This window comes from Heptranchias perlo, chromosome 20 (genome assembly GCF_035084215.1).
Source record: "Heptranchias perlo isolate sHepPer1 chromosome 20, sHepPer1.hap1, whole genome shotgun sequence".
NCBI classification, from domain to species: Eukaryota; Metazoa; Chordata; class Chondrichthyes; order Hexanchiformes; family Hexanchidae; genus Heptranchias; species Heptranchias perlo.
The window spans coordinates 2,735,048-2,762,475 of NC_090344.1; the positions used below are offsets into that span (position 1 = coordinate 2,735,048).

Consider the following 27,428-nt stretch of genomic DNA (forward strand, 5'->3'; position numbering starts at 1 on the left):
TTTATATTCTATCCCCCTAGCAATAAAAGCCAACATTCCGTTGGCTTTCTTGATCACCTGCTGCACCTGCATACCAACTTTTTGATTTTCTTGCACTAGGACCCCCAGATCCCTTTGTACTGCAGTACTTTCCAGTCTCTCGCCATGAAGAAAATAACTTGCTCTCTGATTTTTCCTGCCAAAGTGCATAACCTCACATTTTCCAATATTATATTGCATCTGCCAAATCTCCGCCCACTCACCCAGCCTGTCTATATCCCCTTGCAGGTTTTTTATGTCCTCCTCACTCTCTACTTTCCCTCCCATCTTTGTTTCATCTGCAAATTTTGATATGTTGCACTCGGTCCCCTCCTCCAAATCGTTAATATAGATTGTAAAGAGTTGGGGACCCAGCACCGACCCCTGTGGAACACCACTGGTTACTGGTTGCCAGTCCGAAAATGAACCATTTATCCCAACTCTCTGCTTCCTGTTCGATAACCAATCCTCCACCCATGCCAGAATATTACCCCCAATCCCGTGATTTTTTATCTTAAGTAATAATCTTTTATGTGGCACCTTGTCGAATGCCTTCTGGAAGTCTAAATACACTACGTCCACTGGTTCCCCTTTATCCACCCTATACGTTATATCCTCGAAGAACTCAAGCAAATTTGTCAGACATGACTTCCCCTTCATAAAGCCATGCTGACTTTGTCCTATTAAATTATGCTTATCTAAATGTTCCGTTACTGTCTCCTTAATAATAGACTCCAAAATTTTACCCACCACAGATGTTAAGCTAACTGGCCTATAATTTCCAGCCTTCTGCCTACTACCCTTTTTAAATAACGGTGTTACATTAGCAGTTTTCCAATCTGCCGGGACCTCTCCTGAGTCCAGGGAATTTTGGAAAACTATCACCAAAGCATCCACAATCCCTACTGCCACTTCCCTCAAGACCCTAGGATGGAAGCCATCAGGTCCAGGGGATTTATCCGCCTTGAGTCCCATTATTTTACTGAGTACGATCTCCTGAGTGATTTTAATCGTATTTAGCTCCTCCCCCCCGAGAGTCCCCTGTTTGTCCAGTGTTGGGATATTCTTAGTGTCCTCTACTGTAAAGACTGAAACAAAATATTTGTTCAGCATTTTTGCCATCTCCATGTTTCCCACCATTAATTTCCCGGTCTCATCCTCTCAGGGACCTATGTTTGCCTTAGCCACCCTTTTTCTTTTTATATAACTATAGAAACTCTTGCTATCTGTTTTTATGTTTTTTGCTAATTTCTTTTCATAATCTAACTTCCCTTTCTTAATCAATCTTTTAGTTACTTTTTGCTGTCTTTTGAAGAATTCCCAATCTTCTATCCTCCCACTCAGTTTGGCTACCTTATATGTCCTTGTTTTTAGTCGGATACTATCCTTGATTTCTTTACTTAGCCACGGATGGCTGTCATTTCTTTTGCACCCTTTTTTCCTCAGTGGAATATATTTATTTTGAACGTTGTAAAATAACTCCTTGAATGAACACGACTGCTCATGTACCGTCTTACCCTTTAATCTATTTTCCCAGTCCACTTTAATCAATTCCGCTCTCATACCATCATAGTCTCCTTTATTCAAGCTCAGTACGCTTGTTTGAGAATCAACCTTCTCACCCTCTAATTGGATATGGAATTCAACCATGTTGTGGTCGCTCGTTCCAAGGGGATCCTTAACTAGGACATTATTAATTAATCCTGACTCATTACACAGGACCAGGTCCAAGGTTGCCTGCCCCCTTGTAGGATCAGTTACATACTGCTCAAGAAATCCATCCCTGATGCACTCAATGAACTCGTCCTCAAGGCTGCTCTGCCCAATTTGATTTGTCCAGTTAATATGATAATTAAAATCCCCCATAATTATGGCTGTTCCCTTATTACATGCCCCGACTATCTCCTGATTAATACTTCTTCCAGCAGAGTTGCAACTATTAGGAGGCCTATATACTACGACCACGAATGTTTTTTTTCCCTTATTATTCCTTATCTCCACCCAAACTGTTTCATTATCTTGATGCTTTGTCCCAATATCATTTCTCTGTATTACAGTGATTCCTTCCTTTATTAACATAGCCACCCCACCTCCCCTTCCTTCCTGCCTGTCCTTCCTGATTGTTAAATACCCTGGCATATTTAATTCCCAGTCGTTGTCACCCTGCAGCCATGTTTCTGTAATGGCCACAAGATCATACCCATACGTAGTTATTTGTGCCGTTAACTCGTCCATTTTATTACGAATGCTACGTGCATTCAGATAAAGAACTTTCAAATCTGTTTTGTGACGCTTAGTTCCTGCTTTTTCCTTTTTTAAAAATTTACCTATTACTCCATACCTTCTGTCCCTTCCTGTTACGCTTTCCTCTCTCTCCCTGCTCAGGTTCTCAACCCCCTCTGTAATCTCATTCTTCCATCCAAACTGCTTATAATTCTGACTATCTTTGTGTCATCGGCAAACTTGGATATGTGGTTCTCGATCCCGTCATCTAATATCAATGAGACCGCCTAAATTGGGGTAAATTCACATTCAGCTTCAATCTCCACATCATCTTGAGACATTTTATTTACTCCGTGTGTGTTGCGCCTTGGAAACTTCTGCACTTTGTCCTCTGGAGCTCAAATATAATTCAATTCGAACAACTGCAAAGATGTCAGAATCCAATTGGTGACTTTTCACTAAAAAGCAGTGAGATAACAGGGCTCGTCCGGGATTTGAACCCGGGACCTCTCGCATATTCCATGAGAAAAACGCCCAAAGCGAGAATCATACCCCTAAACCAACGAGCCGCTTGCTCGAAAGCCCTGCAGCCGGTCTAAAATTTCACCATAGTCTTCAGCCGATCGGCTATCCTTTCCAACCGCTTCTGTCCACCCAATCTCGTTTTCTATTCCTATTTGCAGCAATATCAAGTTGTACACTACCTATTTCCAGTCACCAATATTAGCCTCTCTTTACTAAATTCGTTTACAATGTACGACTTCTTTCTTCAAATAATACTTTTCAGAATTAGTTAATCTGAAGCGACATTGGCATCTGTCTCGGCATCGTCAGAGTATACAAGCTAGCATAAGTATATTTTACTCACATTGCTGTTTCCTTTCACTGTGAGGGCGAAGAGACAAAAATGTGGACACATTAGCTACGAATTTATCAGCTGGGTTGCACCTTTCCTTTTCCGACCGTCTCAATCTTTTTTTCCTTGCCCTTTCCCTGCTGGTGTTGCAGGTTCGATCAGCCTTCACCGTTCCAGGAAGCCTGAGAAGTCCATCAGGGGACAACATCGAGACAAGAGACAAGGAGAGATAGTGAGATTCATCGAAATAAAGTCGCTTATAAATGGGTGGTTCTGCAAAGTAGCAGAATTTTAGTTGCAGATTGGGCAAGATTCTTTCTTGTGCATTTGAATTTTGCAAGAGTACATTGGGCACCCAATTAAAAGCGCCGGCCACGCTCGAGTATCTCTCATGCACTGAGAGAGATAAATGAAGTGAGTTAGATCCAGTTCATTCATTTGAGCATTGAACGGATCTTTAAAAAATAATTCAGCGAGCAGAAATCAAACCTGCGAAGGAAAACTCCATTTGATCTTGAATTTAACGCTTCAACCACTCGTCGATCGCAGCGGCACTTGGCAGTACTTGCATGGCTGTAGATGCCACTTTAAACTGCCAGTTGCTTCAAATGATGCCCGATAGACCGGCGTTGTCTTGTCGCTTTCCCAGGAACGTCATTTGATTCGGTGGGTCAAGTTTGGGAAATTGACTGATTTTCAGCGGCAGCTTGTGGTGGTATATTACCTCATTTTCATTACCGGTAATGAACCACTGCAGCCACTGCAGAATTCGGTGCCACCCACAGCCGATCGGCCATCCTTTCAGACCTCTTCTATCCATCCAATCACGTTTTCTATTCCGATGTCGAGAAATGTCGAGTTGTACACTAACTATTTCCTCCGTTCTCTTTCGCAAACATATCACTGAACACAGCTTCACAAGTCACTCAGGAAAAATAATTCAGTTCAAAATCATTAGCTTCCGAAGGACCTGCGAGGACAGACTGACCAAACCTGCGTTCAGTCGTGAAGCTTGTGGGTGTGTTGTGATCCTCATGGACAGAGACAGGCCTGCGACACAGAGCGATGGCAGGAACTCAGAAATGTGGCCATAAATGGGCAGACAGTCAGTCACAGTCATTGATTCTGACACACGGCCCGGTAGTTGTTCAGTCAGTCGGGGAGCGAGGCCTGCAGCCAGCAAACAAAAAGCCTGGCCTGAGAATAAGGCAGATACCCAATCAGACGGATAGACAGACAGACATCTGACACAACGTCAAAACGCAGCGTGATCGAATCACGTTGCTGTGATATCATTTTCACAGTAGCTCAGGGTCCTGCCCACAGGTTTTATAGCGGGGCAGTGTTTTATGGATGGGCTGTACATTGTTGGGAAAATAATCTTGATCGGAATTTAATTTGTTACATTAATGTGCTCTTTGTTTGTTAATTTTGATCTACATCCTCGACAGTATATACAGAAACAAGTAACAATGTTTAAGGGATGTGATTTATTCAATATTCGTTGTAAAACCCTGTCAGACGGTGTAAAAATAAACACAAACTACCCAACACGCGGGTAAGCCCATAAAGGTAAGATGTTTGCATGGCCGGTTAGCTCAGTTGGTTAGAGCGTGGTGCTAATAACGCCAAGGTCGCGGGTTCGATCCCCGTACGAGCCATAAGGTTCCTATTGCAATATTTTGGTAACTTTTAAAAGTTTGGCAGACTTGAGAAACAAGCGAATCCACACAAAATGTCATGTGGTCAATTTTTTGGAGTAACATCCATTAATATGTTTTCTGATCTATCTTTTTGAGGTCCAAAGTGGACGGCCTCAAACTTGCTTACGTTGAAATCCATTTGCCGCGGTTTTGCCCATTCACTTAATCTCGTGATATAAGAACATAAGAACATAAGAAATTGGAGCAGGAGTCGGCCAATCGGCCCCTCGAGCCTGCTCCGCCATTCAATAAGATCATGGCTGATCTGATCCCAACCACAAATCTAAAGAACACAAGAAGTCGGAGCAGGACCCGGCCACATAGCCCCTGGGCCTTCTCCGCCACCCACAGGGCATTGACCGCTCCGAACTCAGCTTCATGTCCAATTTCCTGCCCGCTCCCCATAACCCCTAATTCCCTTTACTTCTAGGAAACTGTCTATTTCTGTTTTAAATTTATCTAATGATGTAGCTTCCACAGCTTCCTGGGGCAGCAAATTCCACAGACCTACCACCCTCTGAGTGAAGAAGTTTCTCCTCATCTCAGTTTTGAAAGAGCAGCCCCTTATTCTAAGATTATGCCCCCTAGTTCTAGTTTCACTCATCTTTGGGAACATCCTTACTGCATCCACCCGATCAAGACCCTTCACAATCTTATATGTTTCAATAAGATCGCCTCTCATTCTTCTGAACTCCAATGAGTAGAGTCCCAATCTACTCAACCTCTCCTCATATGTCCGCCCCCTCATCCCCGGGATTAACCGAGTGAACCTTCTTTGTACTGCCTCGAGAGCAAGTATGTCTTTTCTTAAGTATGGAGACCAAAACTGTATGCAGTATTCCAGGTGCGGTCTCACCAATACCTTATATAACTGCAGCAATACCTCCTTGTTTTTATATTCTATCCCCCTAGCAATAAAAGCCAACATTCCGTTGGCTTTCTTGATCACCTGCTGCACCTGCATACCAACTTTTTGATTTTCTTGCACTAGGACCCCCAGATCCCTTTGTACTGCAGTACTTTCCAGTCTCTCGCCATGAAGAAAATAACTTGCTCTCTGATTTTTCCTGCCAAAGTGCATAACCTCACATTTTCCAATATTATATTGCATCTGCCAAATCTCCGCCCACTCACCCAGCCTGTCTATATCCCCTTGCAGGTTTTTTATGTCCTCCTCACTCTCTACTTTCCCTCCCATCTTTGTTTCATCTGCAAATTTTGATATGTTGCACTCGGTCCCCTCCTCCAAATCGTTAATATAGATTGTAAAGAGTTGGGGACCCAGCACCGACCCCTGTGGAACACCACTGGTTACTGGTTGCCAGTCCGAAAATGAACCATTTATCCCAACTCTCTGCTTCCTGTTCGATAACCAATCCTCCACCCATGCCAGAATATTACCCCCAATCCCGTGATTTTTTATCTTAAGTAATAATCTTTTATGTGGCACCTTGTCGAATGCCTTCTGGAAGTCTAAATACACTACGTCCACTGGTTCCCCTTTATCCACCCTATACGTTATATCCTCGAAGAACTCAAGCAAATTTGTCAGACATGACTTCCCCTTCATAAAGCCATGCTGACTTTGTCCTATTAAATTATGCTTATCTAAATGTTCCGTTACTGTCTCCTTAATAATAGACTCCAAAATTTTACCCACCACAGATGTTAAGCTAACTGGCCTATAATTTCCAGCCTTCTGCCTACTACCCTTTTTAAATAACGGTGTTACATTAGCAGTTTTCCAATCTGCCGGGACCTCTCCTGAGTCCAGGGAATTTTGGAAAACTATCACCAAAGCATCCACAATCCCTACTGCCACTTCCCTCAAGACCCTAGGATGGAAGCCATCAGGTCCAGGGGATTTATCCGCCTTGAGTCCCATTATTTTACTGAGTACGATCTCCTGAGTGATTTTAATCGTATTTAGCTCCTCCCCCCCGAGAGTCCCCTGTTTGTCCAGTGTTGGGATATTCTTAGTGTCCTCTACTGTAAAGACTGAAACAAAATATTTGTTCAGCATTTTTGCCATCTCCATGTTTCCCACCATTAATTTCCCGGTCTCATCCTCTCAGGGACCTATGTTTGCCTTAGCCACCCTTTTTCTTTTTATATAACTATAGAAACTCTTGCTATCTGTTTTTATGTTTTTTGCTAATTTCTTTTCATAATCTAACTTCCCTTTCTTAATCAATCTTTTAGTTACTTTTTGCTGTCTTTTGAAGAATTCCCAATCTTCTATCCTCCCACTCAGTTTGGCTACCTTATATGTCCTTGTTTTTAGTCGGATACTATCCTTGATTTCTTTACTTAGCCACGGATGGCTGTCATTTCTTTTGCACCCTTTTTTCCTCAGTGGAATATATTTATTTTGAACGTTGTAAAATAACTCCTTGAATGAACACGACTGCTCATGTACCGTCTTACCCTTTAATCTATTTTCCCAGTCCACTTTAATCAATTCCGCTCTCATACCATCATAGTCTCCTTTATTCAAGCTCAGTACGCTTGTTTGAGAATCAACCTTCTCACCCTCTAATTGGATATGGAATTCAACCATGTTGTGGTCGCTCGTTCCAAGGGGATCCTTAACTAGGACATTATTAATTAATCCTGACTCATTACACAGGACCAGGTCCAAGGTTGCCTGCCCCCTTGTAGGATCAGTTACATACTGCTCAAGAAATCCATCCCTGATGCACTCAATGAACTCGTCCTCAAGGCTGCTCTGCCCAATTTGATTTGTCCAGTTAATATGATAATTAAAATCCCCCATAATTATGGCTGTTCCCTTATTACATGCCCCGACTATCTCCTGATTAATACTTCTTCCAGCAGAGTTGCAACTATTAGGAGGCCTATATACTACGACCACGAATGTTTTTTTTCCCTTATTATTCCTTATCTCCACCCAAACTGTTTCATTATCTTGATGCTTTGTCCCAATATCATTTCTCTGTATTACAGTGATTCCTTCCTTTATTAACATAGCCACCCCACCTCCCCTTCCTTCCTGCCTGTCCTTCCTGATTGTTAAATACCCTGGCATATTTAATTCCCAGTCGTTGTCACCCTGCAGCCATGTTTCTGTAATGGCCACAAGATCATACCCATACGTAGTTATTTGTGCCGTTAACTCGTCCATTTTATTACGAATGCTACGTGCATTCAGATAAAGAACTTTCAAATCTGTTTTGTGACGCTTAGTTCCTGCTTTTTCCTTTTTTAAAAATTTACCTATTACTCCATACCTTCTGTCCCTTCCTGTTACGCTTTCCTCTCTCTCCCTGCTCAGGTTCTCAACCCCCTCTGTAATCTCATTCTTCCATCCAAACTGCTTATAATTCTGACTATCTTTGTGTCATCGGCAAACTTGGATATGTGGTTCTCGATCCCGTCATCTAATATCAATGAGACCGCCTAAATTGGGGTAAATTCACATTCAGCTTCAATCTCCACATCATCTTGAGACATTTTATTTACTCCGTGTGTGTTGCGCCTTGGAAACTTCTGCACTTTGTCCTCTGGAGCTCAAATATAATTCAATTCGAACAACTGCAAAGATGTCAGAATCCAATTGGTGACTTTTCACTAAAAAGCAGTGAGATAACAGGGCTCGTCCGGGATTTGAACCCGGGACCTCTCGCATATTCCATGAGAAAAACGCCCAAAGCGAGAATCATACCCCTAGACCAACGAGCCGCTTGCTCGAAAGCCCTGCAGCCGGTCTAAAATTTCACCATAGTCTTCAGCCGATCGGCTATCCTTTCCAACCGCTTCTGTCCACCCAATCTCGTTTTCTATTCCTATTTGCAGCAATATCAAGTTGTACACTACCTATTTCCAGTCACCAATATTAGCCTCTCTTTACTAAATTCGTTTACAATGTACGACTTCTTTCTTCAAATAATACTTTTCAGAATTAGTTAATCTGAAGCTACATTGGCATCTGTCTCGGCATCGTCAGAGTATACAAGCTACCATAAGTATATTTTACTCACATTGCTGTTTCCTTTCACTGTGAGGGCGAAGAGACAAAAATGTGGAGACATTAGCTACGAATTTATCAGCTGGGTTGCACCTTTACTTTTCCGACCGTCTCAATCTTTTTTTTTCCTTGCCCTTTCCCTGCTGGTGTTGCAGGTTCGATCAGCCTTTACCGTTCCAGGAAGCCTGAGAAGTCCATCAGGGGACAACATCGAGACAAGAGACAAGGAGAGACAGTGAGATTCATCCAAATAAAGTCGCTTATAAATGGGTGGTTCTGCAAAGTAGCAGAATTTTAGTTGCAGATTGGGCAAGATTCTTTCTTGTGTATTTGAATTTTGCAAGAGTACATTGGGCACCCAATTAAAAGCGCCGGCCACGCTCGAGTATCTCTCATGCACTGAGAGAGATAAATGAAGTGAGTTCGATCCAGTTCATTCATTTTAGCATTGAACGGATCTTTGAACAATAATTCAGCGAGCAGAAATCAAACCTGCGAAGGAAAACTCCATTTGATCTTGAATTTAACGCTTCAACCACTCGGCGATCGCAGCGGCACGTGGCAGTACTTGCATGGCTGTAGATGCCACTTTAAACTGACAGTTGCTTCAAACGATGCCCGATAGACCGGCGTTGTCTTGTAGCTTTCCCAGGAGCTTCATTTGATTCGGTGGGTCAAGTTTGGGAAATTGAATGATTTTCAGCGGCAGCTTGTGGTAGTATATTACCTCATTTTCATTACCGGTAATGAACCACTGCAGCCACTGCAGAATTCGGTGCCACCCACAGCCGATCGGCCATCCTTTCAGACCTCTTCTATCCATCCAATCACGTTTTCTATTCCGATGTCGAGAAATGTCGAGTTGCACACTAACTATTTCCTCCGTTCTCTTTCGCAAACATATCACTGAACAAAACTTCACAAGTCACTCAGGAAAAATAATTCAGTTCAAAATCATTAGCTTCCGAAGGACCTGCGAGGACAGACTGACCAAACCTGCGTTCAGTCGTGAAGCTTGTGGGTGTGTTGTGATCCTAAGGGACAGACACAGGCCTGCGACACAGAGCGATGGCAGGAACTCAGAAATGTGGCCATAAATGGGCAGACAGTCAGTCACAGTCATTGATTCTGACACACGGCCCGGTAGTTGTTCAGTCAGTCGGGGAGCGAGGCCTGCAGCCAGCAAACAAAAAGCCTGGCCTGAGAATAAGGCAGATACCCAATCAGACGGATAGACAGACAGACATCTGACACAACGTCAAAACGCAGCGTGATCGAATCACGTTGCGGTGATATCATTTTCTCAGCAGCTGAGGGTCCTGCCCACAGGTTTTATAGCGGGGCAGTGTTTTATGGATGGGCTGTTCATTGTTAGTAAAATAATATTGATCGGAATATAATTTGTTACATTAAAGTGCTCTTTGTTTGTTAATTTTGATCTACATCCTCGACAGTATATACAGAAACAAGTAACAATGTTTAAGGGATGTGATTTATTCAATATTCGTTGTAAAACCCTGTCAGATGGTGTAAAAATAAACACAAACTACCCAACACGCGGGTAAGCCCATAAAGCTAAGATGTATACATGGCCGGTTAGCTCAGTTGGTTAGAGCGTGGTGCTAATAACGCCAAGGTCGCGGGTTCGATCCCCGTACGAGCCATAAGGTTCCTATTGCAATATTTTGGTAACTTTTAAAAGTTTGGCAGACTTGAGAAACAAGCGAATCCACACAAAATGTCATGTGGTCAATTTTTTGGAGTAACATCCATTAATATGTTTTCTGATCTATCTTTTTGAGGTCCAAAGTGGACGGCCTCAAACTTGCTTACGTTGAAATCCATTTGCCGCAGTTTTGCCCATTCACTTAATCTCGTGATATAAGAACATAAGAACATAAGAAATTGGAGCAGGAGTCGGCCAATCGGCCCCTCGAGCCTGCTCCGCCATTCAATAAGATCATGGCTGATCTGATCCCAACCACAAATCTAAAGAACACAAGAAGTCGGAGCAGGACCCGGCCACATAGCCCCTGGGCCCTCTCCGCCACCCACAGGGCATTGACCGCTCCGAACTCAGCTTCATGTCCAATTTCCTGCCCGCTCCCCATAACCCCTAATTCCCTTTACTTCTAGGAAACTGTCTATTTCTGTTTTAAATTTATCTAATGATGTAGCTTCCACAGCTTCCTGGGGCAGCAAATTCCACAGACCTACCACCCTCTGAGTGAAGAAGTTTCTCCTCATCTCAGTTTTGAAAGAGCAGCCCCTTATTCTAAGATTATGCCCCCTAGTTCTAGTTTCACTCATCTTTGGGAACATCCTTACTGCATCCACCCGATCAAGACCCTTCACAATCTTATATGTTTCAATAAGATCGCCTCTCATTCTTCTGAACTCCAATGAGTAGAGTCCCAATCTACTCAACCTCTCCTCATATGTCCGCCCCCTCATCCCCGGGATTAACCGAGTGAACCTTCTTTGTACTGCCTCGAGAGCAAGTATGTCTTTTCTTAAGTATGGAGACCAAAACTGTATGCAGTATTCCAGGTGCGGTCTCACCAATACCTTATATAACTGCAGCAATACCTCCTTGTTTTTATATTCTATCCCCCTAGCAATAAAAGCCAACATTCCGTTGGCTTTCTTGATCACCTGCTGCACCTGCATACCAACTTTTTGATTTTCTTGCACTAGGACCCCCAGATCCCTTTGTACTGCAGTACTTTCCAGTCTCTCGCCATGAAGAAAATAACTTGCTCTCTGATTTTTCCTGCCAAAGTGCATAACCTCACATTTTCCAATATTATATTGCATCTGCCAAATCTCCGCCCACTCACCCAGCCTGTCTATATCCCCTTGCAGGTTTTTTATGTCCTCCTCACTCTCTACTTTCCCTCCCATCTTTGTATCATCTGCAAATTTTGATATGTTGCACTCGGTCCCCTCCTCCAAATCGTTAATATAGATTGTAAAGAGTTGGGGACCCAGCACCGACCCCTGTGGAACACCACTGGTTACTGGTTGCCAGTCCGAAAATGAACCATTTATCCCAACTCTCTGCTTCCTGTTCGATAACCAATCCTCCACCCATGCCAGAATATTACCCCCAATCCCGTGATTTTTTATCTTAAGTAATAATCTTTTATGTGGCACCTTGTCGAATGCCTTCTGGAAGTCTAAATACACTACGTCCACTGGTTCCCCTTTATCCACCCTATACGTTATATCCTCGAAGAACTCAAGCAAATTTGTCAGACATGACTTCCCCTTCATAAAGCCATGCTGACTTTGTCCTATTAAATTATGCTTATCTAAATGTTCCGTTACTGTCTCCTTAATAATAGACTCCAAAATTTTACCCACCACAGATGTTAAGCTAACTGGCCTATAATTTCCAGCCTTCTGCCTACTACCCTTTTTAAATAACGGTGTTACATTAGCAGTTTTCCAATCTGCCGGGACCTCTCCTGAGTCCAGGGAATTTTGGAAAACTATCACCAAAGCATCCACAATCCCTACTGCCACTTCCCTCAAGACCCTAGGATGGAAGCCATCAGGTCCAGGGGATTTATCCGCCTTGAGTCCCATTATTTTACTGAGTACGATCTCCTGAGTGATTTTAATCGTATTTAGCTCCTCCCCCCCGAGAGTCCCCTGTTTGTCCAGTGTTGGGATATTCTTAGTGTCCTCTACTGTAAAGACTGAAGCAAAATATTTGTTCAGCATTATTTGCCATCTCCATGTTTCCCACCATTAATTTCCCGGTCTCATCCTCTCAGGGACCTATGTTTGCCTTAGCCACCCTTTTTCTTTTTATATAACTATAGAAACTCTTGCTATCTGTTTTTATGTTTTTTGCTAATTTCTTTTCATAATCTAACTTCCCTTTCTTAATCAATCTTTTAGTTACTTTTTGCTGTCTTTTGAAGAATTCCCAATCTTCTATCCTCCCACTAAGTTTGGCTACCTTATATGTCCTTGTTTTTAGTCGGATACTATCCTTGATTTCTTTACTTAGCCACGGATGGCTGTCATTTCTTTTGCACCCTTTTTTCCTCAGTGGAATATATTTATTTTGAACGTTGTAAAATAACTCCTTGAATGAACACGACTGCTCATGTACCGTCTTACCCTTTAATCTATTTTCCCAGTCCACTTTAATCAATTCCGCTCTCATACCATCATAGTCTCCTTTATTCAAGCTCAGTACGCTTGTTTGAGAATCAACCTTCTCACCCTCTAATTGGATATGGAATTCAACCATGTTGTGGTCGCTCGTTCCAAGGGGATCCTTAACTAGGACATTATTAATTAATCCTGACTCATTACACAGGACCAGGTCCAAGGTTGCCTGCCCCCTTGTAGGATCAGTTACATACTGCTCAAGAAATCCATCCCTGATGCACTCAATGAACTCGTCCTCAAGGCTGCTCTGCCCAATTTGATTTGTCCAGTTAATATGATAATTAAAATCCCCCATAATTATGGCTGTTCCCTTATTACATGCCCCGACTATCTCCTGATTAATACTTCTTCCAGCAGAGTTGCAACTATTAGGAGGCCTATATACTACGACCACGAATGTTTTTTTTTCCCTTATTATTCCTTATCTCCACCCAAACTGTTTCATTATCTTGATGCTTTGTCCCAATATCATTTCTCTGTATTACAGTGATTCCTTCCTTTATTAACATAGCCACCCCACCTCCCCTTCCTTCCTGCCTGTCCTTCCTGATTGTTAAATACCCTGGCATATTTAATTCCCAGTCGTTGTCACCCTGCAGCCATGTTTCTGTAATGGCCACAAGATCATACCCATACGTAGTTATTTGTGCCGTTAACTCGTCCATTTTATTACGAATGCTACGTGCATTCAGATAAAGAACTTTCAAATCTGTTTTGTGACGCTTAGTTCCTGCTTTTTCCTTTTTTAAAAATTTACCTATTACTCCATACCTTCTGTCCCTTCCTGTTACGCTTTCCTCTCTCTCCCTGCTCAGGTTCCCAACCCCCTCTGTAATCTCATTCTTCCATCCAAACTGCTTATAATTCTGACTATCTTTGTGTCATCGGCAAACTTGGATATGTGGTTCTCGATCCCGTCATCTAATATCAATGAGACCGCCTAAATTGGGGTAAATTCACATTCAGCTTCAATCTCCACATCATCTTGAGACATTTTATTTACTCCGTGTGTGTTGCGCCTTGGAAACTTCTGCACTTTGTCCTCTGGAGCTCAAATATAATTCAATTCGAACAACTGCAAAGATGTCAGAATCCAATTGGTGACTTTTCACTAAAAAGCAGTGAGATAACAGGGCTCGTCCGGGATTTGAACCCGGGACCTCTCGCATATTCCATGAGAAAAACGCCCAAAGCGAGAATCATACCCCTAGACCAACGAGCCGCTTGCTCGAAAGCCCTGCAGCCGGTCTAAAATTTCACCATAGTCTTCAGCCGATCGGCTATCCTTTCCAACCGCTTCTGTCCACCCAATCTCGTTTTCTATTCCTATTTGCAGCAATATCAAGTTGTACACTACCTATTTCCAGTCACCAATATTAGCCTCTCTTTACTAAATTCGTTTACAATGTACGACTTCTTTCTTCAAATAATACTTTTCAGAATTAGTTAATCTGAAGCTACATTGGCATCTGTCTCGGCATCGTCAGAGTATACAAGCTACCATAAGTATATTTTACTCACATTGCTGTTTCCTTTCACTGTGAGGGCGAAGAGACAAAAATGTGGAGACATTAGCTACGAATTTATCAGCTGGGTTGCACCTTTACTTTTCCGACCGTCTCAATCTTTTTTTTCCTTGCCCTTTCCCTGCTGGTGTTGCAGGTTCGATCAGCCTTTACCGTTCCAGGAAGCCTGAGAAGTCCATCAGGGGACAACATCGAGACAAGAGACAAGGAGAGATAGTGAGATTCATCCAAATAAAGTCGCTTATAAATGGGTGGTTCTGCAAAGTAGCAGAATTTTAGTTGCAGATTGGGCAAGATTCTTTCTTGTGTATTTGAATTTTGCAAGAGTACATTGGGCACCCAATTAAAAGCGCCGGCCACGCTCGAGTATCTCTCATGCACTGAGAGAGATAAATGAAGTGAGTTCGATCCAGTTCATTCATTTTAGCATTGAACGGATCTTTGAACAATAATTCAGCGAGCAGAAATCAAACCTGCGAAGGAAAACTCCATTTGATCTTGAATTTAACGCTTCAACCACTCGGCGATCGCAGCGGCACGTGGCAGTACTTGCATGGCTGTAGATGCCACTTTAAACTGACAGTTGCTTCAAACGATGCCCGATAGACCGGCGTTGTCTTGTAGCTTTCCCAGGAGCTTCATTTGATTCGGTGGGTCAAGTTTGGGAAATTGAATGATTTTCAGCGGCAGCTTGTGGTAGTATATTACCTCATTTTCATTACCGGTAATGAACCACTGCAGCCACTGCAGAATTCGGTGCCACCCACAGCCGATCGGCCATCCTTTCAGACCTCTTCTATCCATCCAATCACGTTTTCTATTCCGATGTAGAGAAATGTCGAGTTGCACACTAACTATTTCCTCCGTTCTCTTTCGCAAACATATCACTGAATAAAACTTCACAAGTCACTCAGGAAAAATAATTCAGTTCAAAATCATTAGCTTCCGAAGGACCTGCGAGGACAGACTGACCAAACCTGCGTTCAGTCGTGAAGCTTGTGGGTGTGTTGTGATCCTAAGGGACAGACACAGGCCTGCGACACAGAGCGATGGCAGGAACTCAGAAATGTGGCCATAAATGGGCAGACAGTCAGTCACAGTCATTGATTCTGACACACGGCCCGGTAGTTGTTCAGTCAGTCGGGGAGCGAGGCCTGCAGCCAGCAAACAAAAAGCCTGGCCTGAGAATAAGGCAGAGACCCAATCAGACGGATGGACAGACAGACATCTGACACAACGTCAAAACGCAGCGTGATCGAATCACGTTGCGGTGATATCATTTTCTCAGCAGCTGAGGGTCCTGCCCACAGGTTTTCTCGCGGGGCAGTGTTTTATGGATGGGCTGTTCATTGTTAGTAAAATAATATTGATCGGAATTTAATTTGTTACATTAAAGTGCTCTTTGTTTGTTAATTTTGATCTACATCCTCGACAGTATATACAGAAACAAGTAACAATGTTTAAGGGATGTGATTTATTCAATATTCGTTGTAAAACCCTGTCAGATGGTGTAAAAATAAACACAAACTACCCAACACGCGGGTAAGCCCATAAAGCTAAGATGTATACATGGCCGGTTAGCTCAGTTGGTTAGAGCGTGGTGCTAATAACGCCAAGGTCGCGGGTTCGATCCCCGTACGAGCCATAATGTTCCTATTGCAATATTTTGGTAACTTTTAAAAGTTTGGCAGACTTGAGAAACAAGCGAATCCACACAAAATGTCATGTGGTCAATTTTTTGGAGTAACATCCATTAATATGTTTTCTGATCTATCTTTTTGAGGTCCAAAGTGGACGGCCTCAAACTTGCTTACGTTGAAATCCATTTGCCGCAGTTTTGCCCATTCACTTAATCTAGTGATATCTCTCTGTAATCTCATTCTTCCATCCACACTGCTTATAATTCTGTCCATCTTTGTGTCATCGGCAAACTTGAATATCTGGTTCTCGATCCCGTCATCTAATATCAATGAGACCGCCTAAATTGGGGTAAATTCACAGTCAGCTTCAATCTCCACATCATCTTGAGACATTTTATTTACTCCGTGTGTGTTGCGCCTTGGAAACTTCTGCAGTTTGTCCTCTGGAGCTCAAATATAATTCAATTCGAACAACTGCAAATATGTCAGAATCCAATTGGTGACTTTTCACTCAAAAGCAGTCAGATAACAGGGCTCGTCCGGGATTTGAACCCGGGACCTCTCGCATATTCCATTAGAAAAACGCCCAAAGCGAGAATCATACACCTAGACCAACGAGCCGCTTACTCGAAAGGCCTGCAGCCGGTCTAAAATTTCACCATAGTCTTCAGCCGCTCGGCTATCCTTTCCAACCGCTTCTGTCCACCCCATCTCGTTTTCTGTTCCCAGATGCAGCAATATCAAGTTGTACACGACCTATTTCCAGTCAGCAATATTAGCCTCTCTTTACTAAATTCGTTTACAATGTACGACATGTTTTTTCAAACAATACTTTTCAGAATTAGTTAACCTGAAGCTACATTTGTAAACAATTTTACAACACCAACTTAACGCGCATCAAGGTAGATAAATCTCCGGGACCTGATGAAATGTATCCCAGGACGTTCTGGGAGGTTAGGGAGGAAATTGCGGGTCCCCTAGCAGAGATATTTGAATCATCCACCGCTACAGGTGAGGTGCCTGAAGATTGGAGGGTAGCAAATGTTGTGCCTTTGTTTAAGAAGGGCGGCAGGGAAAAGCCTGGGAACTACAGACCGGTGAGCCTGACATCTGTAGTGGGTAAGTTGTTGGAGGGTATTCTGAGGGACAGAATCTACAGGCATTTGGAGAGGCAGGGACTAATTAGGAACAGTCAGCATGGTTTTGTGAGAGGAAAATCATGTCTCACGAATTTGATTGAGTTTTTTGAAGGGGTAACCAAGAAGATAGATGAGGGCTGTGCAGTAGACGTGGTCTACATGGACTTCAGCAAAGCATTTGACAAGGTACCGCATGGTAGGTTGTTACATAAGGTTAAATCTCATGGGATCCAAGGTGAGGTAGCCAATTGGATACAAAATTGGCTTGACGACAGAAGACAGAGGGTGGTTGTCGAGGGTTGTTTTTCAAACTGGATGCCTGTGTCCAGCGGTGTGCCTCAGGGATCGGTGCTGGGTCCGCTGTTATTTGTTATTTATATTAATGATTTGGATGAGAATTTAGGAGGCATGGTTAGTAAGTTTGCAGATGACACCAAGATTGGTGGCATTGTGGACAGTGAAGAAGGTTATCTAGGATTGCAACGGGATCTTGATAAATTGGGCCAGTGGGCCGATGAATGGCAGATGGAGTTTAATTTAGATAAATGTGAGGTGATGCATTTTGGTAGATCGAATCGGGCCAGGACCTACTCCGTTAATGGTAGGGCGTTGGGGAGAGTTATAGAACAAAGAGATCTAGGAGTACAGATTCATAGCTCCTTGAAAGTGGAGTCACAGGTGGATAGGATGGTGAAGAAGGCATTCAGCATGCTTGGTTTCATTGGTCAGAACATTGAATGCAGGAGATGGGATGTCTTGTTGAAGTTGTACAGGGCATTGGTGAGGCCACACTTGGAGTACTGTGTACAGTTCTGGTCACCCTATTATAGAAAGGATATTATTAAACTAGAAAGAGTGCAGAAAAGATTTACTAGGATGCTACCGGGACTTGATGGTTTGACTTACAGGGAGAGGTTAGACAGACTGGGACTTTATTCCCTGGAGAGTAGGAGGTTAAGGGGTGATCTTATAGAAGTCTATAAAATAATGAGGGGCATAGATAAGGTCGATAGTCAAAATCTTTTCCCAAAGGTAGGGGAGTCTATAACGAGGGGGCACAGATTTAAGGTGAGAGGTGAGAGATACAAAAGGATCCAGAGGGGCAATTTTTTCACTCAAAGGGTGGTGAGTGTCTGGAACGAGCTGCCAGAGGCAGTAGTAGAGGCGGGTACAATTTTGTCTTTTAAAAAGCATTTGGACAGTTACATGGGGAAGATGGGTATCGAGGGATATGGGCCAAGTGCAGGCAATTGGGACTAGCTTAGTGGTATAAACTGGGCGACATGGACATGTTGGGCCGAAGGGCCTGTTTCCATGTTGTAACTTCTATGATTCTATGATTCTATGATTCTATATTCCAGCAATTTTTTTTAAAATTCACAAGCTTTCGGAGGCTTCCTCCTTCGTCAGGTGAACGATGTGAAAATCGTTCACCTGACGAAGGAGGAAGCCTCCGAAAGCTTGTGAATTTAAAATAAAATTGCTGGACTATAACTTGCTGTTGTAACATTGTTGACAATTGTCAACCCCAGTCCATCACCGGCGTCTCCACATCATGAAGCTACATTGGCATCTGTCTCGGCATCGTCAGAGTATACAAGCTATCATAAGTATATTTTACTCACATTGCTGTTTTCTTTCACTGTGAGGGCGAATAGACAAAAATGTGGAGACATTAGCTCCGAATTTATCAGCTAGGTTGCACCTTTACTTTTCCGACCGTCTCAGACTTTTTTTCCTTTACCTTTCCCTGCTGGTGTTGCAGGTTAGATCAGCCTTTCCCGTTCCAGGAAGCCTGAGAAGTCCATCAGGGGACAACATGGAGACAAGAGACAAGGAGAGATAGAGAGATTCATGTAAATAAAGTCGCTTATAAATGGGTGGTTCTGCAAAGTAGCAGAATTTTAGTTGCAGATTGGGCAAGATTCTTTCTTGTGTATTTGAATTTTGCAAGAGTACATTGGGCACCCAATTAAAAGCGCCGGCCACGCTCGAGTATCTCTCATGCTCTGAGCGAGATAAATGAAGTGAGTTAGATCCAGTTCATTCATTTGAGCATTGAACGGTTCTTTAAACAATAATTCAGCGGGCAGAATTCGAACCTACGAAGAAAAACTCCATTTAATTTTGAATTTAACGCTTCAATCCCTCGGTGATCTCAGCGGCACATGGCAGTTCTTGTATGGCTGTCGTTCAGACTGCGTTGGATTTTCACAGGAGCTCTGTCAGACTGCATTTTCTTTCAGGTCGGATTCCAAATGGACACATGTATTCACTGATCACAACACAACTGGTGTTGGTGGTGCATTGGTCGAATTCTCGTTGATCACTTGAAAGACACAAGTTCGATTTACGACCAATGCGGGATATTTTTGCCTTCCAACTTCATCCACTAAAAACCGGAAGAAGTGAAACTTTCTTGGCGCCTCTTTGGGCAAATCAGGGTCAGTAAATTACAGTTTCGGAGCGAGCATGCTCGAGCCGGTCTTCGGCGCTTCTTTCAAGTCTCCACCTCCCCTGGAGGCGTGGGTTGGATTCTGAATTCTGGCACTTAATCGTTTACAAATATTTGTTTTCTATTTTTTGTTCCTTTGGCTGTCGGTGATTTTTCTTCGCGGTTGATTTGATTCGTCCAGAAAATCAACCCGATATCCGTCCACGGTGGGTTTGTATTTAAGTAAACCAGCAAGAAATATAAGAACGGATTGTCCTTCACAGTAGCTGCTTCGCACTCGCCTCCAAGCAGCTCCACGACCAGCAGAGAAATCTTGGCTTCCGTTGGCCCGCTCTCTGAATACATTAATTACTTTGCTTCAATCCTCGGTATCGAGCAACAGCAAGTGAACAACAGCAGAACGGGAAACCACAGTAATCATGAATGATGCTGAGAAGAGCACGAGCCTGTGGAACACAGATCAGGTCATCAGAAAGGACCAGTCGCCCCGAGCTTGAGGGAACAGCGAGAGTCTGTCTGACTGACTGGGAGAAGATTTTTTTGCCTGAAAGTGAATGCGGTTTGAAGTGTTGCAGCTCGAAGGCACTCCCTGCTGGCGAGGAGAGGCAAATGCTCCAGCAAAACAGCCGTGTTCGAGCAGACACAGAAAGCCTTCAGGTTTGAGAGAGGGAAAGAGGCGTCCTGTGCCACAGCGCCAAAAAGTTCAGCTGTAAACTTACGAGAGCGGCCTTGAGCTCATTGCTGCTTGATCGCTCCTTTGAGATAGAATTGAACCAACGATCTGAAGATTGATTCTTTTGAAGTGCACTGTTCGACCAGCAAAGCTATCGTGGACCGGAGAAAAATTTACCTCTCTTTGGTAATTGTTTAGTGAGCGCCTTTTGATGTTCCCAGACTCGTGGAGTCTCGTGCTCATGACCGAGGTTGACTCGGGACATGTTCATACCGCAGCGCTGTGGGAGTGCGAGCTGCTGCTAATTCTCCGCAATCTGAGCTAATAAATAGCGCATCTCCTGATGGGTCAGAATATTCTCGATTCGACCTCAATCTGGTTTAAAGGCTTCTATCGTTTTTGTATTAGTTTATGGCTTTCGATAGTTTGTAAAGTGATCAAATTTCATCACATGCAAAGCACAACAATCTTATTAAAGTTTTGACTGTCTCTCGGCAACCACGTCAATATCTCCTTCAGTCTGAAATAGAGAGTTAGCTGTTGATTAACGCAATGATTCAACTACAAACTGCGATTAATTAGCTTCATGCAGTTAATTTAATAGGATCTTCACTCTTGTTAGAGTTAATTCCCTGACCGCGAATCGAACCAAGCGGTGGTGGGAGCAGCGCAATCGTAAACCACCAGTCCATCGGGGAGCTTTCAAGATTGCGCACCAGACACCGGAGATCTGATAACATTTATTTCTTTTTCACTCTTTCGTGATTCATTCAGCCCTGTGTTTATTCTCAGGCCGCTTATCTCTCCCTTCCTTTCAGATTCTGACTGCGGATATTCTTGTGGTTCAATATGAATAAGATACCATATCTCACAGCCCCGGTATATTTGCCGTTTCTCTCTGCAGTTCTGTACAAAATCAAACTGGACGCAGATACCGACAGTGTCTCTCTCTCACTCCCCACAGAAGCAGCAGGAGATGCCACTTTAAACTGCCAGTTGCTTCAAACGATGCCCGAAAGAGCTGGGTTGCCTTGCAGCTTTCCCAGCAGCTGCATTGATTCGGTGGGTGAATTTTGGGAAATTGAATGATTTACACCGGCAGCTTGTGGTTGTAATTTATCTCACTTTCTATTTCATGTACATGCCTACTTGCACTTGGTGCTGTCGTTTCCTGAACATCATCTTCTGTCGCGATCGTCGTTCGAACAGAAAGTGCCATTTTGTGCGAGCAGCTTGTCTGGCCCGAAAATGATCTGAATCACAAAGGGGCAAGTAGGAAAGGCCGCGTTGCTCTGCTTGTTCACAGCAAAGAATGTTCAGCGTTTCCTTGTGGTCCAGTGTTTAGGATTCGGCGTTTTCATCACCATGGCAACGGTTCGATTGTTGTCTGTCTCAACATCCGCATCTTATACACTCTACCATAAGTGTACTGTAATCAATTTGCTGATTTTTTTACTGTGAGGGCGAAGAGATATAAATATGGAGGCATTAGTTGTGAATTCATTAGCTCGGTTACACCTTTGCTTCTCCTACCGTCTCAGTCTTCCTATCTTTACAGTTCTCTGCAGGTTCGATCATCCTTGGCCGTTTAATAAAGCCTGAGAAGTCCATGAGGGGAAACCACAGAGAGTCAAAAGACAGATTAAAGTATAGAAACAAATGTCAAGTTCTGCGAACGAGCAGAATTTAACATGGAGCTCGGGAGAGATTCCTTCAGATGTCTTGTCAGAGACAATTGGCCTCCGAATTAAACACGTCTGCGGCGCTGACATATCTCATTGAAGGAGAGAAATGCGGCTGGTTAACAGCAGTTTATATTTATTTTAGCATTGAACAACACGATAAGAAACGGCACTGTGAGCAGGATTATGAATCTGCGGGGGAAAACCCTCTTGGATTTTAAGTCCAACGCCTTCAGCACTCGGCCATCGCAGCTGCAAGCAATTGAAATGCACAGCTGTAAATCAGAATGCGTCGGATTATCACAAAAGATCTGTGACATGATGTGCTTTCAGGCAGGTTTCCAACTATACACTTGCAGACCCTCACAGTGCGGACATTGCTGTTTTAGTGATAGAATTCTCGTCTGCCAAGAAGGAGGCCTGGGTTCAACCTCTCGTCCAATTCAGGACAATTGGCATTCTGCGTTCATGAGAACGCGTGAAATAGGATACATTCGCTCTTCGCTTCAATCTGCGCACCATTTTGAGACATTTTCCTTTCTCCATGTGTGTTGCGTCGAAAAACCACATTGCAAGTCCAACGCCTTAATCGTTGGGTCATCGCAGCTGCGAGCGACAAATCCTGCACGGCTGTGGATCAAAATGCTGAAGGTTAAAACAGGCGATCTGTGAGACTGTATGTTCTTAGCTTCCAGCTGAACACATGCAACCGGCTGTTTCAACAGTAGAATTCTCACCTGCTACTCGGGAAGCCCGAGTTCGGTTACCGATTAATGTCGGAGTATTTTTATTCTGCGTTCATGTGAATTGGGATACATTTATATTTCGATTCATGTTCAGCATCAACCTGCACACCATCTTTAGACATTTATTTTCTCCACGTGAGTTGCGTCGACAGAGCCTTAACATTCTGTACTCTCGGGCTCCAACATGCTCATTCCTGCCTTCCACACACTGTCAAGACGTGAAAAACCAATTACTGAACTTGCACTTAAAATGGCAACACAGGGCTCCTCCTGGATTTAAATGCCCAAATCGAGCTTCATACCCCTAGACCAAAGAGCCAGCGGTAACACACAACTGCAGCCACTACAGAATTCGGTGCTTCCTTTTACCGATCGGCCATCCTTTAAGAACTCTTCTATCCATCCAATCACGTTTTCTGTTCCGATGTACAGCAATGTGAAGTTGTACACTAACTAATTCATATCAACAATATTAGCCTCTCTTTACCACATTCGCTTTGAATGTGTGACTTGTATTATCAAGTGAGACTCTGCGGAGTTAATTGCTCTAAAGCTACATTGTTATCCATCTTAGCATCCGCAGATTATCCACTCTACCACAAGTATAAAAGTGACGACACTTCAAAAATACCTCATTGGCTGTAAAGCGCTTTGGACGTCATGAGGTGGTGAAAAACGCTTTATAAATACAAGACTTTCTTTCTTTTATACTGGGATAAAATTACTGACTTTTCACTGTGAGGAAAACGAGACATGAATGTATTAAGCAGAATTTAGCATTAAAAAGTGTCATTAATGGGAGTATTGGGACTGAGAAATGCTTAAACAGTCGTCAGGCACAACCCCCGTAGGATTGGAAGATTATGGACAGAAACTCTGCAGTTTCCACCCTTACTTCCCTTTGCAACCAAGGATGCATCGCATCCAGACCGGGTGACATATCCACTTTAATTACAGCCAGCCTTTCTAGTACCAGCTCTTTATCAATTTTTATCCCATTCAGTATCCCAACCAACCCCTGTTTTCCTGTCTTCGGCAGCATCTTCTTCCTTGGTGAAGACAGATGCAAAGTGCTCATTTAGTATCTCAGCCTTGCCCTCTGCCTCCGTGCATACATCTCCTTTTTGGTCCTTAATCGCACTTTCTGTTCCGATGTGCGGTAATCTCAAGTTGTACACTAACTATTTCAAGTCAACAATATTCGCCTCTCTTCATCAATTTCCTTTATGGTGCATTTTCTTGCAGTAAAAACACGTTTTGAAATCCCGGGCATTGTACCCTCCCTGAGTGGTCTCCACCCACCAACTTTTCGGTTAACGCGCTAAATAATTACGCCAGAGAGATAAATTTTCTCACGTTAAACAAAAGTGCTTTTTCACCGAGCTAAAGCTTGAGGTTACAGTGAGTAATGAACGCTATCAAATTAATTAATTAAACTAATAAAAGTCTGTGAAAGAACAAGAATTGTTGTAATCGCCTTTGGTCAACCGATAACTTTCTGGTGCCGACTCATGGAAATATAACATGGATAGTGAAACTTTAAATACGTTTTTGCGTTTTGCATGTGATGAACTTTCACCGATTTTCGTTTTCCAGACAGTATTTTAACAGTCTGGTTAAAAATGTTAAGGGCACAAGGAATTTGATGCAACCGTTCTAAAATTTAACATGAGCGACCAGTGACCACTCCTTTTTAGAGATCAAGTTTATGGCGGGAGGTTCGTCTGGAGCAAGTTCCCAAATAACGCTTGAACCCGGCATCGAACCGGAGACTTTGTGTCTTGGAAACAAACGAAATGACCTCCATACTACGGAAACCCGAACTAATCAAAAAACCCTCATAGGATGTGTTCAGCTGGAACGTAAATCACTGAGTCCTTTTTTTTATTCGTTCATGGGATGTGGGCGTCGCTGGCAAGGCCAGCGTTTATTTCCCATCCCTAATTGCTCTTGAGAAGGTGGTGATGAGCCGCCTTCTTGAAACGCTGCAGTCCGTGTGGTGACGGTTCTCCCACAGTGCTGTTGGGTAGAAAGTTCCAGAATTTTGACCAGGCGACGATGAAGGAACGGGGATATATTTCCAAGTCAGGATAATGTGTGACTTGAAGGGGAACGTGCAGGTGGTGCTGTTCCCATGTGCCTGCTGCCCTTGTCTCTCTCTGCATTGAATGTGATCGAGTTGCTTCTCCGTTAAACTTCATCACTTCTGTCCCTTATGAAAGACTCTCAATCCTTTTCCTTCCTTTCTCTTTCGCAAACATTTCACTGACCAAAACTTCACAAGTCACCCAGGAAAAAGACTTCATTTCAAAATCATGAGCTCCCGAAGGAGCTGCGAGGACAGAATGACCAAACCTGTGTTCAGTCGCGAAGCTTGTGGGTGTGTTGTTATCCTGAGAGACAGAGACAGGCCTGCGACACAGAGCGAAGGTTGGAACTCAGAAATGTGGCCATTCAGGTCCATAAATGGGCAGACACTCAGTCAAAGTCATTGATTCCGATACACGGCCCGGTAGTTGTTCAGTCATTCGGGGAGGGAGGCCTGCAGCCAGCAAACAAAAAGCCTGAGATTAAGGTAGAGACGCAATCAGACGGATATACAGACAGACAGATAGACAGACAGACATCTGACACCACGTCAAAACGCAGCGTGATCGAATCACATTGGGGTGATATCAATTTTACAGTAGCTCAGGGTCCTGCCCACCGGGTATCGCGGGGCAGTGTTTTTCGGATGGGCTGTTTATTATTAGCAAAATAATATTTATCAGAATTAAATTTGTTGCATTAAAGTGCTCTTTATCTGTTCATTTTGATATACATCCTCATCAGTTTGATACAGAAACAAGTAACAATGTTTAAGGGATATGGTTTATGCAATATTTGTGCAAAAACCCTGTCCTCCAGTTTAAGAAATAAAAGAAAAACTACCCAGCACGTGGCTAAGCCCATGAGGTGATACAGCATGTATGGTCTGTTAGCTCAGTTGGTTAGAGTGTGGTGCTAATAACGCCAAGGTCGTGGGTTCGATCCCCGTGCGGGCTATGGGATTCTATTACAGTGTTTCAGTAACTTTTAAAAGTTTGGTGGACTTCAGAAACAAGCAAGTCCACACAAAATGTCATAAGGTAAATGTTTTTGAATAACATCCATTGATATGTTTGACATGTATTTGCCCTTGGAGCGGAGGCACACAACTTTCTCCTTATTTTTATTTTTTCCTTCTTTTCCCACTCACCTTTCTGTGTCTCCATCTCTTTCTATCTGTCCCTTTTCTCTCTTTTCCTATTTCTCTATTTCTTTCCATTTCCGGAATCATTTTTCCTGGTATGTTTACTGACAAACATTACAATCTGTGTCACTCAGTGTCCGGGAATGTTTACTGACGCACATTACAATCTGTGTCACTCAGTATCCGGGTATGTTTACTGACGCACATTACAATCTGTGTCACTCAGTATCCGGGTATGTTTACAGAGACACATTACAATCTGTGTCACTGAGTATCTAACAATGTGAGGCAACGAGTATTTTTCCCCCTGCGTTACCTCTCTGTCGCTTTGCTGATAAAAGTTTAAATCGAGGCCTGTTCCCGTTCATGGTCACAAGCAGTAACAAACAGACAGAGCGTGTCTGACCGCCCCGAGATGTGGAAAAGGCACCAGTTTAGGAATCAAATGCTTCAAATCAAATGTTCGCCCGGCACCGAGAGAGGCAAAAAACAAAGAAAAATGCAGAAGGAAATGGAGAAATAAAGCTAAATAAAGATGCTATCAATATTTCTCATCCACGATGCCTCTCTGCTCCTTCCCCAAGCCTCCACTGCCGGTTAAAATTTCAGTGTAAATAATTGCGAGATTCGGCACAAAGAACGAGAGCAAAACAACCAAATATTGCTGAAATTCGGAATTGCACCAGGAACCTTTCCATTTTCCCACTCTCAACTGAACTATTCCGGCTCCATCGCAAGTGGGACAATTTGGCGTCGCCTGGAAGAAAATATAAACCGGGTGGAATTGCCTCTCCCGCTCATTCCTGACTTCGGGGGAATGGGACCCGACCAGATCTCGGAGCTCAGGTTATGTTAATGTTCTGCTGATGATATCTGAATATTATCTTGTGTTTGGCCACTTTTAACCAGGTTCTTGGACATATTCGTCCATCATCCCGTCTCCCACATCGCGCCTCTCTCTCATTCATTCTTTCCTCCATTCAATCCATCAGGGAGCGGGAATCAGAGTTCACCCTCGAACCACCTACACACAAACCCTCGTTCAACAATTTTCACATTTATAAACACAAAATGTCTGTAAACCAGGGGAGACCTCATAGTGTTGGACACGGAACGAAACACATCGAAGTGTTTATAAAGACAGAAAGCTGACACTCCGGCGGAGGCCTCACATTGTTGGACACGGAGTAAATTGCACTGAAATGTTTATGAAAAGTTGCAGAACACATTCTGTGTGTCAAATTCTCGGTTGTTTTCTCGGTACTGATGTATTGTGAAGGGAGAGGCGAGCCCAAAGTCCCTCTGATGGTTTGTGAGGAGAGGCAAAATAAACTAAATGGTACAATGCTGAAGGAATGC

The 27,428-nt window shown here is 43.3% G+C and overlaps 7 non-coding genes across 7 annotated transcripts; 4 read left to right on the plus strand and 3 right to left on the minus strand.

The window, feature by feature from the left end:
- Positions 1–2,720: 2,720 nt before the first annotated feature.
- trnap-ugg (transfer RNA proline (anticodon UGG)) lies at positions 2,721–2,810 on the minus strand. The gene is given in 2 exon segments: positions 2,721–2,756; positions 2,775–2,810. It is a non-coding gene; the product is annotated as a tRNA-Pro (tRNA).
- A 1,874-nt stretch (positions 2,811–4,684) lies between these two features.
- Positions 4,685–4,758, plus strand: trnai-aau (transfer RNA isoleucine (anticodon AAU)). Its single transcript has one exon. It is a non-coding gene; the product is annotated as a tRNA-Ile (tRNA).
- Positions 4,759–8,412: 3,654 nt separating this feature from the next.
- Positions 8,413–8,502, minus strand: trnap-ugg (transfer RNA proline (anticodon UGG)). Its single transcript is given in 2 exon segments — positions 8,413–8,448; positions 8,467–8,502. It is a non-coding gene; the product is annotated as a tRNA-Pro (tRNA).
- Positions 8,503–10,378: 1,876 nt separating this feature from the next.
- On the plus strand, positions 10,379–10,452 carry trnai-aau (transfer RNA isoleucine (anticodon AAU)). The gene has a single exon. It is a non-coding gene; the product is annotated as a tRNA-Ile (tRNA).
- Positions 10,453–14,108: 3,656 nt separating this feature from the next.
- trnap-ugg (transfer RNA proline (anticodon UGG)) lies at positions 14,109–14,198 on the minus strand. The gene is given in 2 exon segments: positions 14,109–14,144; positions 14,163–14,198. It is a non-coding gene; the product is annotated as a tRNA-Pro (tRNA).
- A 1,875-nt stretch (positions 14,199–16,073) lies between these two features.
- On the plus strand, positions 16,074–16,147 carry trnai-aau (transfer RNA isoleucine (anticodon AAU)). Its single transcript has one exon. It is a non-coding gene; the product is annotated as a tRNA-Ile (tRNA).
- Positions 16,148–25,808: 9,661 nt separating this feature from the next.
- trnai-aau (transfer RNA isoleucine (anticodon AAU)) lies at positions 25,809–25,882 on the plus strand. The gene has a single exon. It is a non-coding gene; the product is annotated as a tRNA-Ile (tRNA).
- The last annotated feature ends 1,546 nt before the right edge of the window (positions 25,883–27,428 follow it).